Below are 16,976 nucleotides of genomic sequence, written 5' to 3' on the forward strand. Positions count from 1 at the left end.
TTGCAATTAGTTTGGACCTAATAAACTTCAAAACTTGGTCCCGATTAGCGAATAATCCCATGGGCTTTGATGATCCAGAAAAAGCATTTAGGTCAGCTCAATTGCTACCTTATGCAGTTGAAATTCAGATCAAAGAGGAAGTCACCATCCCAGAAAGGACCCGACAATTCTCCCTGGAAGTGAAAGCTAAAAGAGGACAACATTTGAAAAACCCTGATGCTTACATACATCTAAACGCTTCTCTCCAACAGCAAGGGTTGGGGGTAAACCCAACTCCATTAGTCAACATAGAACATGACACCATTCTAATAGAGGTGGATAACAGCGACTTAAAGAGTATTACTCTAGCCGCAGGCACCATTATTGGAATGGCGGTTGATGACCGACATTTTTCCATCGATTTAGGTAATGAACTGTTAGGGCCAATCCCCAAGGACTGCTTTGACAGTGACAGTGATGACAATACAACACCAGACAGGATTTTTACCCGGCATGGGGGGGAACTTCCTGGTGTACACTTCTTGCCCTTATGGTAAGGAAGATGTGACTTGTGACTTCAGGAGGGATGAGGTAATTTTCCAGGTCCATGAGGGCTGCCTTTCCCACCTGAAGCCTCCAGTTCAAATCAGCACTCTGACCAGGGACTTCTCCAACCAGCTGGAGGAGGCTGAGATAGCCAAACCAGAAGTCTTTCCAGGCTTCAGGCAGATGGTGGAAGAGAGAGTCAACCTAGCTGATGCCTGTGTGACTCTGGAACAAAAGCAAAAGTTGAAACAAGTTTTCTTGGATTTCCAAGATCTCTTTGCGGTAGACTCATATGACTGTGGCCGCACCGACATCCACACAACAACAATCCCCACGGACCCTGGCATGACTCCAGTGTTTGTGAAGCAATATCGTTTGCCTCTCGCATCCATGGAGTCCCTTACTGAAATAATTAAGAACCTTGAGTCCCGGGGAATAATCCGTCCAGTTCACAGCACCTTCAATAATCCGGTGCTGGGAATATTGAAGCCAAGCGGCCAGTGGAGACTCTGCGCCGACCTCAGGGAGCTCAACAAACGGGTCAATACTTCCCGATGGCCTCTGCCCTACATTGACCAAGGGCTGGCCCAGATCCAGGGGTCACAGGTATTCACTGCAACAGACCTGACCAATGGATACTGGACTGTGCCTGTCAGTAGGGAGGACCAATAGAAGCTGGCTTTTACCTTTGGGGGCCAGCAGTACACATGGACCCGGACTCCCTTCGGATACCTCAACTCCGGCAATGAATTCAACATTTTCCTACACAAGGCCATGCCCGACCTGGGTGCAAGGGGTAACCTGGCTTATGTAGATGATGTCCTCATCAAAAGTTCATCTGTGGAGGAACACATAGCGGAGATCCGTTATGTTCTGACGCAGTTGAGGGCCGCCGGAGCAAAACTTTCCTTTCAGAAAGCACAGTGGTGTAGAACCCGTGTTAATTTCTTGGGGCATGAGATTACTCCTCAGGGTCTCTGTCCCCAGGAAAAGAAAGTGGAAGCACTTCAGAAACTGAAAGACCCCACAACTCTGCGGGAACTAAGGAGCCTCCTTGGACTGACTAATTACAGCAGAAAGTTCATTGAGGGCTACGCAAAGATCACCAGACCCCTGATTCATCTCCTGAAGGGGGGGGGGGGTCAAGTGGGAATGGGGTCCAGAACAAGCCGAGGCGGTAAAACAACTCAAGAGAAGCCTCTCACAAGCGCCTTGCCTAGCTTACCCTGTCAGAAACAAGGAGTTCTTCCTGGAGACAGGGTTCTCTAATACGTGCTTGACGGTGGTATTATACCAAAAGCATGACAAGGTCAATAAAGTAATCTCCTATGCGAGCAAAACTGTATCCTCTGTGGAGGAAAAATTCAACGATTGAGAGAAGGCACTCCTGGCAACGGTGTGGGCATTGAAGAATTACCGCCCGTTTATCCAGGGGGAACACATCATAGTGGAGACTCCACACCAGCCTCTGCAATATCTCCAAAGTGACAGAATCCGGGCCGGAAAAGTGAGTAATTCCCGAATTACTTCCTGGATTCTGTCAATGCAAGGCTTTCCTGTGGAGGTCAGATATGGCCAAAACAAGAAGAGTCCCCTCGCGCAAGGTCTGGCTGACTTGCATGATTGTGCCAGAGAAAACTGTCTCGAGGACGAAAGTCTAAAGATCAAGGACAACACGGAGGCATACCTTAATTCCCCACACAAAGTCTTTGAAGAAGACAAGTGTGAGGGAATGCCCACTGCCTATGTGGATGGATGCTCTTACCATGTTGACAACGACGGGGAGAAAGAACTGGTAGCTGGCGTAGGGAATGCATTGGTGAAGGAGTTTCCAGAACCCTCCGCTGGATACAAAATTGGTCCCCGAAGTAGTCAGGTGGCAGAATTGATGGCTGTGCATCAAGCCATCCTCACTGCTGTCCAACATCAACTCCACGAACTGGTCATAATCACAGATTCTGATTATGTACGGAACGGGTTCGTGGAGCACCTGGTTAATTGGAAAACCAGAGGCATGTTATGTGCTAACAACCAACCCTTGAAACATGGGAAGTTGATCCAAAACATTGACGATCTGGTCACCTCGAATGAGATGACCATCTATTGGAAAAAGATCAAGGGTCATTCCAAAGTAGAGGGACCAGACAAAACTGGAAATGACTTAGCTGATCAGCTGGCCAAAACCGGGGCCATCCAAGGGGATCTAATTGAGATTAAGTCCCTGTTGGGGGAAATCCAGGTCACTGCTATCACTAGGTCCCAGACAAATGCTCACAATGATCTTTCAATTGCACAATGGAGTAAGGAGACCCCTGATGCGGATTTGATTACAGCTCAGAAGGGGGATCCAATTATTGGTAAGTTTTACCAACACCTTGAGGACCCTGAGAACTTTCCCCTGACGGATACCGATTACATTGGGAAAGAGGACCTAAGAGTGTTGATGAAATGTCCAAAAATGTTCCTAATCCAAGACGGTTTGCTGGTAAGGAAATACAAAGCTGGCCACGATCAGTGGGTGGTTCCCACCTCATTCCGAAGCCTGATGTTAAGTCACGCCCATGATGCGGCCACCGCCGGTCATAGGGGGTTTCACACAACACTGGAAATCTTAAGAGAGGTTGCATACTGGCCACACATGGGGCAGGACCTTGACCAATACTTGAAGGGGTGTCTTGTGTGTGCACAATTTCAGCCATCATCCCTCACGCACCGTGCACCCCTCCAAAAGAGGGGGGATGACACTGCCATGGTCAGATTTTCAAATCAACTTTGTAGGCCCCGTGATTCTCTCTGCTAGGGAGAATAAGTACATGTTGACTGTGACATGCTTGTTTACCAAGTGGGTGGAATGTCTCCCAGCCCCAAACTGCAAGGCAGAAACGGCAGCTGCCTTGATGATTAACCACATCTTTTCCCATTTTGGTCTACCTCAAAGGATTGAGTCAGACAGAGGTAGCCACTTCACCAGTGAAGTGATGACAAAGATGTGGGAGATACTGGGAGTCAAAAGGAAGTTGCATATTGCTTACCGGCCAGCTTCTTCTGGGGCAGTAGAGAGATATAACCGAACCATTGTGAGCATCTTAAAAAAGTTTGTGGCAGATTCTGGGCCAAGTTGGGATATCAGATTACCTCTGGTCCTAATGGCCATCAGATCTACCCCTGCATCTGCAACCAAAATGTCACCATTCGAGTTGATGACTGGACGCAAGATTGTGCTTCCGCAGCATTTGCTCTACAGGACCCAAGAGCAAACACTAATAAATGCCTCCACAACTCATGAGTATGTGGAGAATTTAAGGAAACACCTTCAACATGCTTTTGCCTATGCTCAGCGGAATCTAGAAAGATCAGCTGAGAGTATGAAGACCCACTATGACCTGAAAACTTCCAGGAAGGAATATCAGGTGGGGGACCGGGTCTATCTATACAATTTCCAAAGGAACCAGGCCAAGCAGCGAAAATGTTTGCCTACATGGAAGGGACCCTATGAGATTATAGACAAGATCTCCCCTGTGGCCTACAAGATCCGCATCCCCAAAGGCGGTTTGGCAGAGGGGGAAGACAAGTGGGTCCATATAAACCAGTTGAAGTGTTGCCATCCCAGGCACACTTTGCAGCAACTGGAGGAGACCTCGGTAATCCTAGAGGGTACTGTCTCTGATTAATTCAGTTCTAACTTAAAATATCCTACATATCGCCTATCAAATTCTGAGTTTCTCAATGTGGGTGTTTTCGTTTTTGAATGCAAAAAGAAATGTGCATGTTCATATGTTTTGACTATAAATTTATATGCCACCCCACTATATCAATGGTGGGGGAAAAATGTCTATGAATAGGTATTGCCGCTCTTCCTTTGTCGTCCTAGGAGAAAGAAAACCTTGAGACTGGCCAGGGAGGACGATCCGGAGACCGGGAGCAGAGATACAAGGGGCCCGGGGTACCGCCTAATCTTCCCATCAGGACCGGCGAGGAGAACCGATCGATCCGACCGGATGGAGAAAAAGATGCTGAACTGTGCCATCTATTGGAAGAAGATGAGGAAACATCCCAGATCTTGCAAGTTCCATCAGTGAAACAGAATGGCCATCGCAAGAGGGGGGCTTGTGGGATGTTTTTACCCATGCATCCGAGCCCTACCACAAAAACTGTGCAGTACTGGCATTGAAAACATCATGATAGCCAGAGCTTCCCAGAAAATGCCCAGGGAAATGCATGAAGAATAGGCTGCCACCCATTTTTGCCGATGTTATGTGCACAGAAGGGCACTGCCTAAAACCACCATTGGACTACCCACACAGTAGCCTGAAACCATTGGGAATGGCAATGCTGATTGCCAAAAGCAACCTAGAACTGTCGGGAATTCGTTTTCTTAAATCCCCAAAATGGTTGCATTACCAGTACTCACCACTATCAGAAAGCCGGCGTTTTAAAACCACCAGACATTTGTGTAAAACTGAATAAATGAACCCAAAGCAGGCCAAAGAAAGACTTACTGAGAGGTGGATACAATGTAAAGTTATATTCTGAAGTGACTTGAATGTTCATAACAAGACTGGCTGAGCTCTGCAGGTCTGCAGCAGCCTAACTGAAACTGGATTTAAAACTACCAAAAATCGAAAATGTTTAAATTATCTGAGTGACCTACTTTTGAGTGTCACATAGTTTGTCACTGTTGAAATGTCATAGTTTTGAACTTAGAATCAGCATTCTAGCGGCATATGTAAAAATTGTCTTGACTTAAACTGGGGAACAAAAAGTGACACTTTATCTGAAACCTGGCTTAATGAAACTGAATTCTGCCCACCAGCTACCCCCGACAGGAGTTGAGACTTGCAAAACAGCTGTGTTCCCAGGCCTAGCTGCCTTTTGCTGTTCCCACCAAAAGGGATATGACACTTCTCTGATTGAATTACCTGGGCTCTGCAGGAAATTGAACAAAGCCTTGTCCTGACTCAGGCAAATGTTTTATTTGGGGGGGGTCGTAAAAGTGGCTTCCTCCTGGAAGGAAAGGGGAGGAGCACTGCCTGTGAGAGCAAGCTGGCTTGGCAGAAACTGGAAATTCCAGAAATTCAACCTTGTGCTGGGGGAAACCACACCCCTTTGGGGCCAGAACATAAATCTAAAAAGATGGATCATTCATAGAGCGGACTTGTGAAAATTTTATAAGTGATATCATTATTCTTGTGATTTTTCTGTGCACATTTGAAGACTTGTTAGGACCCAGTGGTATGTTCAGGGGGGTTTTTAGCAGAAAAGAGGATATTACTCTAAATGTATGTATGTTAAAAACCTGACACTCCACCACGTAATGCCCACACACCAGGGGCACATTTGTGTAAATGCGGGGACAAATCCAATATTGGTAACCCGACCAAAAAGTGAAATATGTTGCCATTTTTGAACCCAAGCTCCTAGAAACGACAGAATTGGAACAGGGGCTACCATCAGTAAATGCATGATGTGTGTATGCAATGCCAAACAACTGTCTATCGGGGAATTATGTATTTGGATCAGATATAGATTGTGTGTAAAGTTGACAGGGGTGGGTTCTCTGTATCATTAACAGACCTCATCATGATGACACTTCATTTCATTCCCCCAATCAAGGGGAAGAGGAGGGAGTGGCCAATGACAAGTGGAGAGGGGTAGGGCCTAGAAAGCTAGCCTCTCCACCCACTTTCAAAACACATAAAAGCAGACAGTCAGGACAGATAGAGACATTCTATTCCATCTGCTGCGGGACGCTCTGCCGGGAAAATCCATACTTTACCTCCATCAACCTCCAGGGAGCCAACATAGAGACTTCAATCTATCCACCTTCAGAGACCAAGACTTTACTTCAGAATTTGTAGCAGAGAGGTCAACTACAAGCTAAATCCCTCTTTAGCAGGCCTCAAATCATTGCCACTATTCACAGCCAGGCGAGCTGTTTGAATTCTTTGCAAGAACTCTTGCCATTTGCCAGAGAGCAGTGTTGTATCCAGAGAGAGACCAGCTGAACCGGAGACCGCTGTTAGCAGAACCAGAGAGCTGACCCAGATCACTGAAGTGGCGAGACCAAACCGAAGTCCAGTCCAAAACCTGACCAGATCCGTGGCGAGGCCTAATTCAAAAATATATTGTGAGTACCTAGCAGAACTGTGCAGAACCAATCTCTAAGTTAAAATAATATAATTCAATCTATTTTAATCTAACCAGAACTGCCTCCTAACTCTCACCTGTCATTTGCAAAGCTGTCACCTGTCATTTTCTATCTGCAAGCTGTAACCTGTCGCTTTGAACTTTTAAAATTTTGAATCTGAAAAACTACCTTTATTTAATCGTTCGTATCTCTGGAACCGTTTGGGCTAGGAACTTGGTTTAACTTTCCTCTGAAAGCTTAGGATCTCGCCTTTTCAACAAGCCTAGAACCGACTTCCTACTCCTCATACATTTGCTGTAATCACGATTCTCGCACTCGCGAATTTTACCGCGATTTGCGATTTGGTTAAAAATCCAGCCAAGTGTGAAAACAGCAGCTTCCTTGCTAAAAATTTGTTTGCCTCTTAAGAACCATCCCTGAATCATTGCTAGAGTGAGCCTGGACTAATATTAACTAGATGCCACTCACCCTGAACCTCTAGAGGGAATTAAAAGCATTTTAGCATATTTTTCACTTCATTGCCAGCACATATAAAAGCATGTTGGGCCTGTGTTTCAAACTTCTGTAGTCTAAGCTTGCTGGGGTGAACTGAATTACATTTGATTGCATTTCTGAGAACTGTGTGCTTTCCTTCCATTTCCTTGCATTGCATAAAGGGGGGAGTGGATTGCCAGAGAAAAGTGATTACATTGTTTTGTTGAAATCATATTGAGTATTTCTGTACTGCAATTTCATTCCACCTTGCATCCATTTGAAACCATAAAAGTATTGTTGCTATCTTATCCATCCTATAACCACTCATCATTGATTATAAAGAAGTGTGCTAGTGCCGGACTATCCATTATTGATTACTGCTCAGATTAAGTGTGATATATATATATCACACTTTATAATAAATTAATAATTGAATATCTATTGTTTAAATGATCAAATAAACCTTTTAAACTTGCAAAACAGAACTACTTCTTGGCTCAGTGGGGTCAGGGGGATTCCAAGAGAGGGGTGTTATATAGGGGTAGTCATCCAGAACGCATGAACTGGACGTAAAGATATATCAATAAGGGTTTCCATTCAGTATCCCAGACTAGGCATTGACTTAGCTGTAGTGTTGAATTGAATCCTCTTAAAGACACCACACATGCACAAGTCACATGGCGCAGAACACCAACGTAGATAAAAGCAGAGCCATCCTGGTGATGACATGGAATGTTAACGGACTCGGAAATAGTATTAAAAGACGCCTAGTCCTACAAGCACTGAACCGTCACTCACCGGATGTGACCTTAACAGAGACACATCTGGCGGGCAAAAGATGCACACTGTTTAGTCGCACAAACTACCGACAAGCCTTTCATGCCGGATTCACCATGGGATCACGTGGGGTATTGATCCTAGTACATAAAAGACTCCCCTATAGCCCCACTGCAGTCACCCAGGACCAGGGAGGTAGATATGTACACACGATAGGAACCCTGTGGGAGCGCACCATCTCTATGATCACTGTATATGCACCGCCTAGCCTCCTAACCCCCCTGACTAACGTTATTACACCCCTAATTGTTGACAACACTGAAGGCCTCACCTTGATTGGAGGTGACTTTAACAAAGTCATGAACAGAGTTGGATAGGACATGTGCGATCCGAAACCCAGATATATGCACTAAACTTGCCACATTTGCCAATGCAATGGGGTTACATGATGCATGGAGATCCCTACATCCCAATACAAGAGAATACTCGTACCACTCCGGTGCACATACTTCGTTGTCCAGGTTGGATTACTTCTTCCTATCAATGTGTAACATACATGAGGCGTGTGACGCACAACTGCTCCCCAGAGGTATTTCAGATCATTCCCCACTCATGTTAACGATTAAGACCAGCAGACCGCTCCCCCCGCCCAGTTGGAGACTGAATGGTTATTACCTGGGGTTTCCTGAACTGGTGGAACACATACAAAAAGTTACTGAAACATACTTTGAAATAAATACTGACTGTGGACAGCCCAACGCCGCTATGGGAGGCACTAAAAGCAGTATTGAGGGGTGAAATGATAGCCTGGACTGCAGCCCACAAGAAAAAACACCTTGGAAGCGTTTTGTGCAGCTGAAGCCAAGGTACGGAATGCAGAATCTGCTCACCTGGTCCATGACCTCCCCGAGACACGTCGTGCACTGCAGTTAGCACAGAAACAGCTACAGCATATAGCCTTAGACAATGCAAAACAAGCGCATGCAGCAATGCGAGCGAAAATATATGAAACTGGGGACAAGGCGGGGAAATTTCTGGCGTGGTTGGAGCGCAGGGACTTAGGCCTCACTCAAGTTGGGAAACTAGCGAAAGAAGGGCCAGACCCGCTAGTAACGGACCAGGACATAGTGGAGTGATTTGCTAAATATTACGCTGAACTGTACAGTGCTCCACTTGCACTGCCACCGACCGCTATATTAGAAGAAATCACCCTTCCTACCCTAGACTAACAACAGGCGGCCCTACTAGAACAAGAAATTACAGAGGAAGAAGTAACCTGTGCAATGTCAGAACTTCAGTCAGGGAAGACCGCAGGCCCGAACGGTTTCCCTGTCGAAATATGGAAGAAAATAGGCGCAAACGTAATCTCTCCACAACTACTATGCCTCTTTCAACACTCACGCTCGCAGGGTTGCCTCCCCCCAGGCCTCAGAAAAGCTACAATAATAGTTTTGCCCAAAGCAGATACGCCACCTGACAAGTGCAGTTCCGATAGGCCCATCTCTCAAACTGCGAGGCCAAAATACTGGCGAAAGTACTTGCCAATCGGCTGCAGGGCGTGGTACACACTAGTGCACCCGGTCCAATGCGGCTTTATGCCACAAAGATCCACCAAGCAAAATTTATATAGATTACACACAGCACTAGAGAAAAGACCTAAGCTATCAAACCCCCTAGCCATACTTTCAATAGATTTCGAGAAGGCTTTCGACTCTGTGCACTGGGAGGCAATTTGGGAAATTATGCGACGTATGGGCATAGGCCCTTACTTCATAAGTTGGGTTAAACTATTATACCCCCTTCCAGTGGCAGTAACAAGAGTGAATGGGTATACTTTTGAACCCTTCCAGCTGGGTAGGGGCACACGACAAGGCTGCCCCTTGTCAGCTTTGATTTTTGGTTTAGCAATCGAACCTTTAGCAATCCTGTTAAGATCCACGCGTACATGGAGCGGCTTCAGGTGGGCGGACGGCTGAGAAGACAGAGTGTCTTTATATGTGGATGATCTGTTAATTTATCTGGCGGACCCGCGAGTTTCCTGCCCCGTTTTGTCGCATTTACTAGAGAGATATGGCACGTTCAGTGGACTCCGCGTCAACTGGTCAAAGTCCATACTATTCCCGGTAAAACATATACACATTGCGGTACCAGATTGTGCCTCTACCGTATTGAAAGGGAACAATTCAGATACCTCGGAATACAAATCACACACAAATTAACAGACTATGTGGGGAAAAACTTACATCCAGTGGCGACCAGGTTCAAGGATGATGTTCGCCACTGGATGTCCCTACCACTCCCATTGCTGGGTCGCGCGGCGCTCTTCAAAATGATGGCCCTCCCCAGTTTTCTCTGCGTGCTACAAAATGCACCACTATCAATAGCACCCAATGAGTTCCATAAAATGGATCAAACACTTGGGCTCCCCCGGCTACAGACCTATTACTGGGCCAATCAAATGGCAATAGTGAATGACAAACTGCATGGGGATACCACTCTACCGCATAATGTAATCTAGCTGCCACCTATGCACTCCCCCCAGCGAACATTACCACTATATCCAGCTCAAACATGCGCTGCAGGCCCATCTCCCTGAACTGAGTGACATACCTGATTATTCTCCGTTAGAACGCAATGTATTCCCAGAATTGCTTACACAGAAGGTCACATCGACTATGTACAGTGCTATTAACTCCTTTGCTATGAAAGAGCTGTCGAACCTGAAAGCCAAGTGGGAGAGGGAGGTGGGTGATTTACTCCCAGAGGAATGGGTGTCTGCGCTGATGTACCCCAGAGAATCAACTATCTCCTCCACACTTCGATTGATTCAACTGAAGATACTACATAGGATTTATTACCCGAGGGTGGCACTGTTCAAGTGGGGAAAGGCTACGAATCCATACTGTTTGCGATGCAAGAGGGAGGAAGGCTCCTATTATCATATCCTGTGGGATTGTGCCATCATTCAACAATACTGGCAACAGTGCTGTGAAGAACTGTCAAGGGTAATGGGCAAAAGGATACTTGCAAATCCAAAGCAATTATTGCTGGGGATAGAAGGAGATACTGATTTAACGAGGCATGAGAGCGCGCTCTTATCTACCACCACTGCGATACTTAAAAGGAACATAGCGCAACTTGGGGCTCTCAGAGGCCACCGAGCCTTCAACAATGGATCACAGACGTGGATATATGCATTGATATGGAAAAGAGAGTCTATACTGCCAGGGGGTGCCCAGAAAAAGCGCAAAAGATATGGCAAAGTTGGGAAGAGGCGCACTAAAAGTGAGTTATAATATTGTATCGTTACGCTATCCAGAGACTTGCAGATGGACTGGCGGGTGTACTGAGAAAGGGATAAATGTTATGGCATGTTTTGCAGCTCGTTGGTAAGGGGCCACAGCGGGGAGTCGTTGGTGGGCAGGTACGGGTGGTTTTGTTTACCCCACTGTGTGGGGCTGTATGTTTTGTGTTTCCAAAAAACCAATAAAATGTGGTATTAAAAAAAAAAGAGCTCTACCTCCTTGGACCTTCCTATATCGCCCGTAGAAAGTAACTGATGCGATTTCTTCTCTGAAGAGTGGTACTGCTCCAGGGGATGATGGATTCACGGTCCGGTTCTTCAAAACATTTCGATCCACATTGGCCCCTTTCTTAGCTAGAGTCTTTAACGATGCCCTGGAATCTGGTTCTCTCCCCCCTTCCATGATGTCGGCTCTCATTGTGGTTATCCTGAAGGAAGGAAAGGATCCCTCGCTTTGTCAGTCCTACAGGCCCATTTCCCTCCTTAATGTAGATGTTAAAATCTTGGCCAAACTTCTAGCGAATAGACGGTCTAAATTTCTTCCCTCTTTGGTCCATGGGGATCAAGTGGGGTTTATCCCCGGACGCCAGGGCTCGGACAACATTAGGAAAACGTTGGCTCTGATGTACGAGGTGTCCAAGCGGGAGTCAGAGTCTTAACTCCTCTCGCTGAAAAGGCGTTTGACCGCTTGGAGTGGCCATATATGGGGAAGGTGCTCCGTAGGATGGGTTTTGGTGGTGGGTTTTGTGGGTGGGTCTCAGCCCTATATAATGGTCCCTTTGCACGGGTTCTGGTTAACGGTTCTACTTCACCGGGCTTCTCGCTCTCGAGAGGAACTCGCCAGGGATGCCGTCTCTCCCCCCCTCCTATATGCTCTGGCAATGGAGCCTTTTGCCATCGCAGTCAGAAACGACAGAGGGGTTGCGGGGGTAAAGTGTGGGGACTTTGAATTTAAATTGTCTCTTTTTGCGGACGATATCTTGGTGTACCCGTCTGGGATTCACGACTCTCTCCCGCGGCTGTTGGATTTAATTCGATGCTTTGGAGCGTTCACTGGGCTTAAAATTAATGTATCCAAATCCTGCTTTATGCCTATGGGTAGGCTAGATCAACAGATTAGAGGTAGGACAGTGGTGCTGGGGATGAGGGTAGAGAGCTCTTATACTAGGCATTTGGGCACTAACATACCTAGGGATCTGGGTAGGATTTATGAGTTGAATTTCCCTCCCCTGCAGGCCAAGATTTTTAATGACCTGGTTGGATGGGCTCCTCTCACATTGTCCTGGTTTGGGCGTATGGTCACTATGAAAATGAACATACTCCCCTCCTCCAACCCCCCCCCCCCCCCTGTCTCCTTTACCTCTTCTCGGCTCTCCCTTGCATCATTCCGGACTCTTTTTTTCAAATCTCTTCAATTTCACCTCCTTCGTTTTGTCTGAGGTGGTAAGAGAGCTACAGTGAAATTCGATATCCTGACCCTTCCAAAGGCGCTCAGGAGTTTTGGCCTCCCGGATGTTAAATTGTACCACAAAGCAGCTCAGCTGCGGGTGATGCTAGAACATCTTAGGGATGACCTGAGGACATACTGGACATATGTCCACCCCTATAAGGTCAGGGACTTGCTTTGGGCTCCTCTCCGCTCTCTACCAGGCTAAATCCCACCCAATTCTTTCGGCTCTTTGGGCACTATGGAAGCCGAATAGGGACAACAAGCTCCTCTCTTCATGGCCTTCCCCCTTGTCATTGTGGGGCCCCCCGCTCAATTTAGGGACCCGAGGTTTTCGCGAGACGCAGTAGTGGTCGGATCAGGGGCTTGAGGGCTGCGCAGCTGTTTAATCAGGGTTCTTTTATTGATTTTGACCAGCTGTCTTAAGCTCTCCCGGAAAAGCCAATTTCTATCTTTGATTATTTGCGGCTCAAGGGCATTCTTATTCAAGCGGACTTGGCGGTTCCCCTCTCTCGTCCTTTGACTCCCTTTGAGAACATTTTTGTGGAGGCTAAATCCAGGAAGGGCTCTCTTTCCAAAATCTACAGCGTTCTGGTGTCAGCTAATCTAGACGGTAGGCAGGGGTTTAAAAGTGCATGGGAGGAGAGGATGGGTGAGTCCCTGGATGATCGAGCTTGGGAATTAGTATTTAGGGCAACTTTTGAGGGGAGGCTGTACACCGCAGCCATGGAGCATAATTTTAAGGTTTTGCACTCGTGGCATCGGCACCCTGTCACCCTGTCTAAAAGGGTTTCCTAGTGTGTCTCCCATGTGTCCTAGGGCATGTACAGGCAGAGGAACGTGGTTCCACATGTGGTGGGAGTGTCCGGTTATTCAGGGTTATTGAGCAGAGGTGCTCAGTTGGATCAAAGACATCCTGGGAACATGCCCCTCCCTTCTCCCTATGGAGATCCTGCTGAGCACTCCTGAGTCTGAGACGCCGCTCTTCTCTAAGGTGACGAGGGCGATGCTGAGGGCTGGGAGAATGGCCTTAGCCCAGAAATGGAAAAGCCCCCAGGCCCCAACGAAAGCAGAATGGGTAAATAAACATCTGGCAATTTTTCCCTATGAAAAACTTGCAGCTATAGATAATAACAGGTCTTCTTTTCTACGGGATTGGACGATTGTGTTAAGTGAGGACTGCAAAGCCTTGAAGCTTTAAAATAACTGGGCTCGGGATGGGGCTCGAAGACAGGGGTGGTTGAATCGGGGTGATTTACAGGGACCCTACTACCGGAGACGGGTTATAAAAGAGTCGCCTCATGGTTAAGGCCTTTGCTCGAACTCTAGTGCACACCTGGTTTGTTTTTCCTGTGTAGCTCCTTGTTTGGGCGGAGGGGGTTTCTGGGTGGCGGGTGGAAGGAAGGCGGGAGTGGCAGTATAAAATTGATTTTTTGTTGGAAAGGTTTTTCGTTTTGTTTTGTCATCAGATGTTTACTGACGTGTATGTTGCTATTTGTAAAGCATAATAAACATCAAGTGGAAAAAAAAAAAAAAGTACAATGCAAGACTTCTGATAACCAGTGAAACCCCTGAAACACTGGGGCTTAACTTCCGCGGTCTGCCAGGCACTATGGAAACAAGTCTCTGATGGAAAATAAAAAATAAAATAAAGGACTCTCTCCTCTGGTTCATCCATCTCAAAGCAGACCACTCACTGTCACTCTCCACGCAGTGCAGCTAACGAGGGTTTGAACTTGCAGCTGGGCCATGCAGGCAACATGCTCATCAGCCAAACAAACAGTATGGCAGAAAGACTACCTTCAACAAGTTCTCGCCAGAAGTCAGAGCAGACCCCACACTGCAACGCACAATAAGTTGATTGGTCAAACATTTATCTAGAAAGGGATTTATATAGAAGTCAACTCAGAGTTTGCATGCCACCACTTTAAGCCTCTGCTCCACACCCAGTTATCTAAAAATGTCAAATGGAATAACTTGACCAATTAACTAGGGCACCGTTCTTTAATGGGCCAAAAAGAAGCTTTAGATTTTCGTGTTTCATACAAGAATGGACGTGTTGATGAGCTACCATGCTACAAAAGATGAAGTGGTTCACGTTCACAATAATTTCATTTCACATCTTGTTGTACAAGTAAGCCCACAGGTTCTTGGTACTCTTGCTCTTATGATTAGTTCGGATGGCTGAAAATAGAAATACTAATATTAGTAATCTTTCAGCGTCTTCATTCATATTCTTCTCCTAGACAATCTTGTCCCTCCCTCATGAGGCCCTTCTGTTTTCTTCCTTACTCTCGATTTCTTTGCTTTTTACTATCATACATGTAAAAACATTAGTCCATGATGTCTCTTCAGCTCCTATAATCAATCACATTGTAGTTTCTAGTTTCTCCGCCTGAATCAACCTCCTTTAATCTTATTTAAAGTGCAACGTTATCTCTTCTATGTATTGTTCCACCGCATTAATACTGCTCCTTCCCATCCTCTCCTGGTTTCCTTGATGAAATTTGTCTTTCCTGCTTTTGTTTCTGTTTTATCTACTCTCGTTAATGCTTCTTTACTATATGGGAATTTTCCCTCCCCTCACCGTTTAAAGTTGCTACGATTATTTCCCTGCCTAAAAACCTAACCTGTATCAAACAGAACCTTCACATTTTCTCCCAATTTCTCTTGTGTTATTTATCCAAATCGCCCAAACTCTTCGCATATTCCCCACTTGGCTCTTATATATAATGTATTTCCTTCTCATCAATCTGGCTTCCATCCTCATCCAGCTGAAACTGATGACCATCCCACTTGCTCCCCATCCTTTCCTCTAGGAGTCTCAAATACTGATTTCCAATGGTTTTCTTGCCATCGGTCTATTTGTTCCTTTGCCAACTCTTGGAAGGTATCCTCCTCACGACTACTCCCTAATTGGCTACAATATTCTTTAAGGTTCATTTTTAGGATCCACTTTTAGGATCGAATGATCCCCTTCGGCCCCTTTAATCTCGGACCACAGTTTTCAGGTTCATATTTACACTCACTATACGCAGATCTTTCAGACTTCTCCCTCTTTTACGACTGTTCATAATTGCCTTTCCTTTTGGTCGTTAAATCCTGGATGTCTTCTCCATTTCTTTTTCTCAACCCGAAAGAACTGAAATTGGAAGCGGTCCTCAGACTCGTAACCCTGGTTTGATCTTTGGCTCTCCCTCTTCTCTACAAGCCCAGATTGCTGCTGTAGTTCCATCTCGCAGTGTTCAGCTCTTTAATTTCAAGAAAATGTGACATTTGTTAACATTTGCTTCTACTAAAGTTCTGCTGCAAGCCATTGTTCCATCTCGTCTTCATTATGGTGGTTCTTTAGATGTGGGACTTGCTAACTATACTTTTTATCCCCCATGATTGGCTTTAAAAACGAGGCTTTTTATTTGATTCGCCTCCCCCTTCAAGCTTGTGCTGTATCCTTATTGCCATCTTGTGACTTTCATGCTATGTACTGTATCCTGATATGCTACCCTCTTCATGTACTTCAACGCACTGAAAACTAAACAGTATTAATCCATTGTACTGGGCCACTCTCCTGTAACCCTGAAGCAAGCCTGTATACATATTCTTACAGCACCTCGATGCCCGTGGGCTGTAGTGCGCTATACAAATCCAAAATAAATTTAAAAAATATTTTGTCCATCTCCATCCAATGTTCTATTTATTTGACTCATCTCCAATGGATTCCAGTAAAACAGTGTTTTGACTTCTCCTTTGCTTAGTTTTTTAAAAAGTATTTACACCTATGCCCCACACTATCTTTGTTCTTTGATACCGCATTATCACCCTACTAGAGATCCGCGTTCCTCTTCAAAGGTCCTTCTTTCTGTTACTCGGCCACCATACGCACCTTCGCAAATCTGCTTTTTTCAACGTCTAGCTACCAAACTGTAGAAATCTCTTCCTCTGGAAAAGTACTCTTGGTCCGTTGAAATTCGCTCATGTCCCTCCTTAGTTCAATTTAAGAAGCATCTCAAACCTCAATCACTTCACACTTCTCTTGCATAAATCTGTTGCTCTAGTCTAGGTCTTGCTTATTCCGGTCATGTGAATCTCTTCTCTGGATCATGCACTCCTCGTTGTTCCTTTTTGTTGGACAGTTCTATTTTTATTTTGTTCAGCACTTTGTGTTGAAGTGCTAGATTAGCCCTGTAATACATATTAAGCACTCCAAAAGGCAAGGGTGGCTACCTTGATCCAGCTACATGAACAGTCAAGTCTTACGCCTGAACTGGGAGCCCTCCGTTAAAACTGGCTCCAATTTTCAA

Source organism: Ambystoma mexicanum, chromosome 1p (assembly GCF_040938575.1).
Source record: "Ambystoma mexicanum isolate Mex_15411 chromosome 1p, UKY_AmexF1_1, whole genome shotgun sequence".
In the NCBI taxonomy this organism is placed as follows: Eukaryota; Metazoa; Chordata; class Amphibia; order Caudata; family Ambystomatidae; genus Ambystoma; species Ambystoma mexicanum.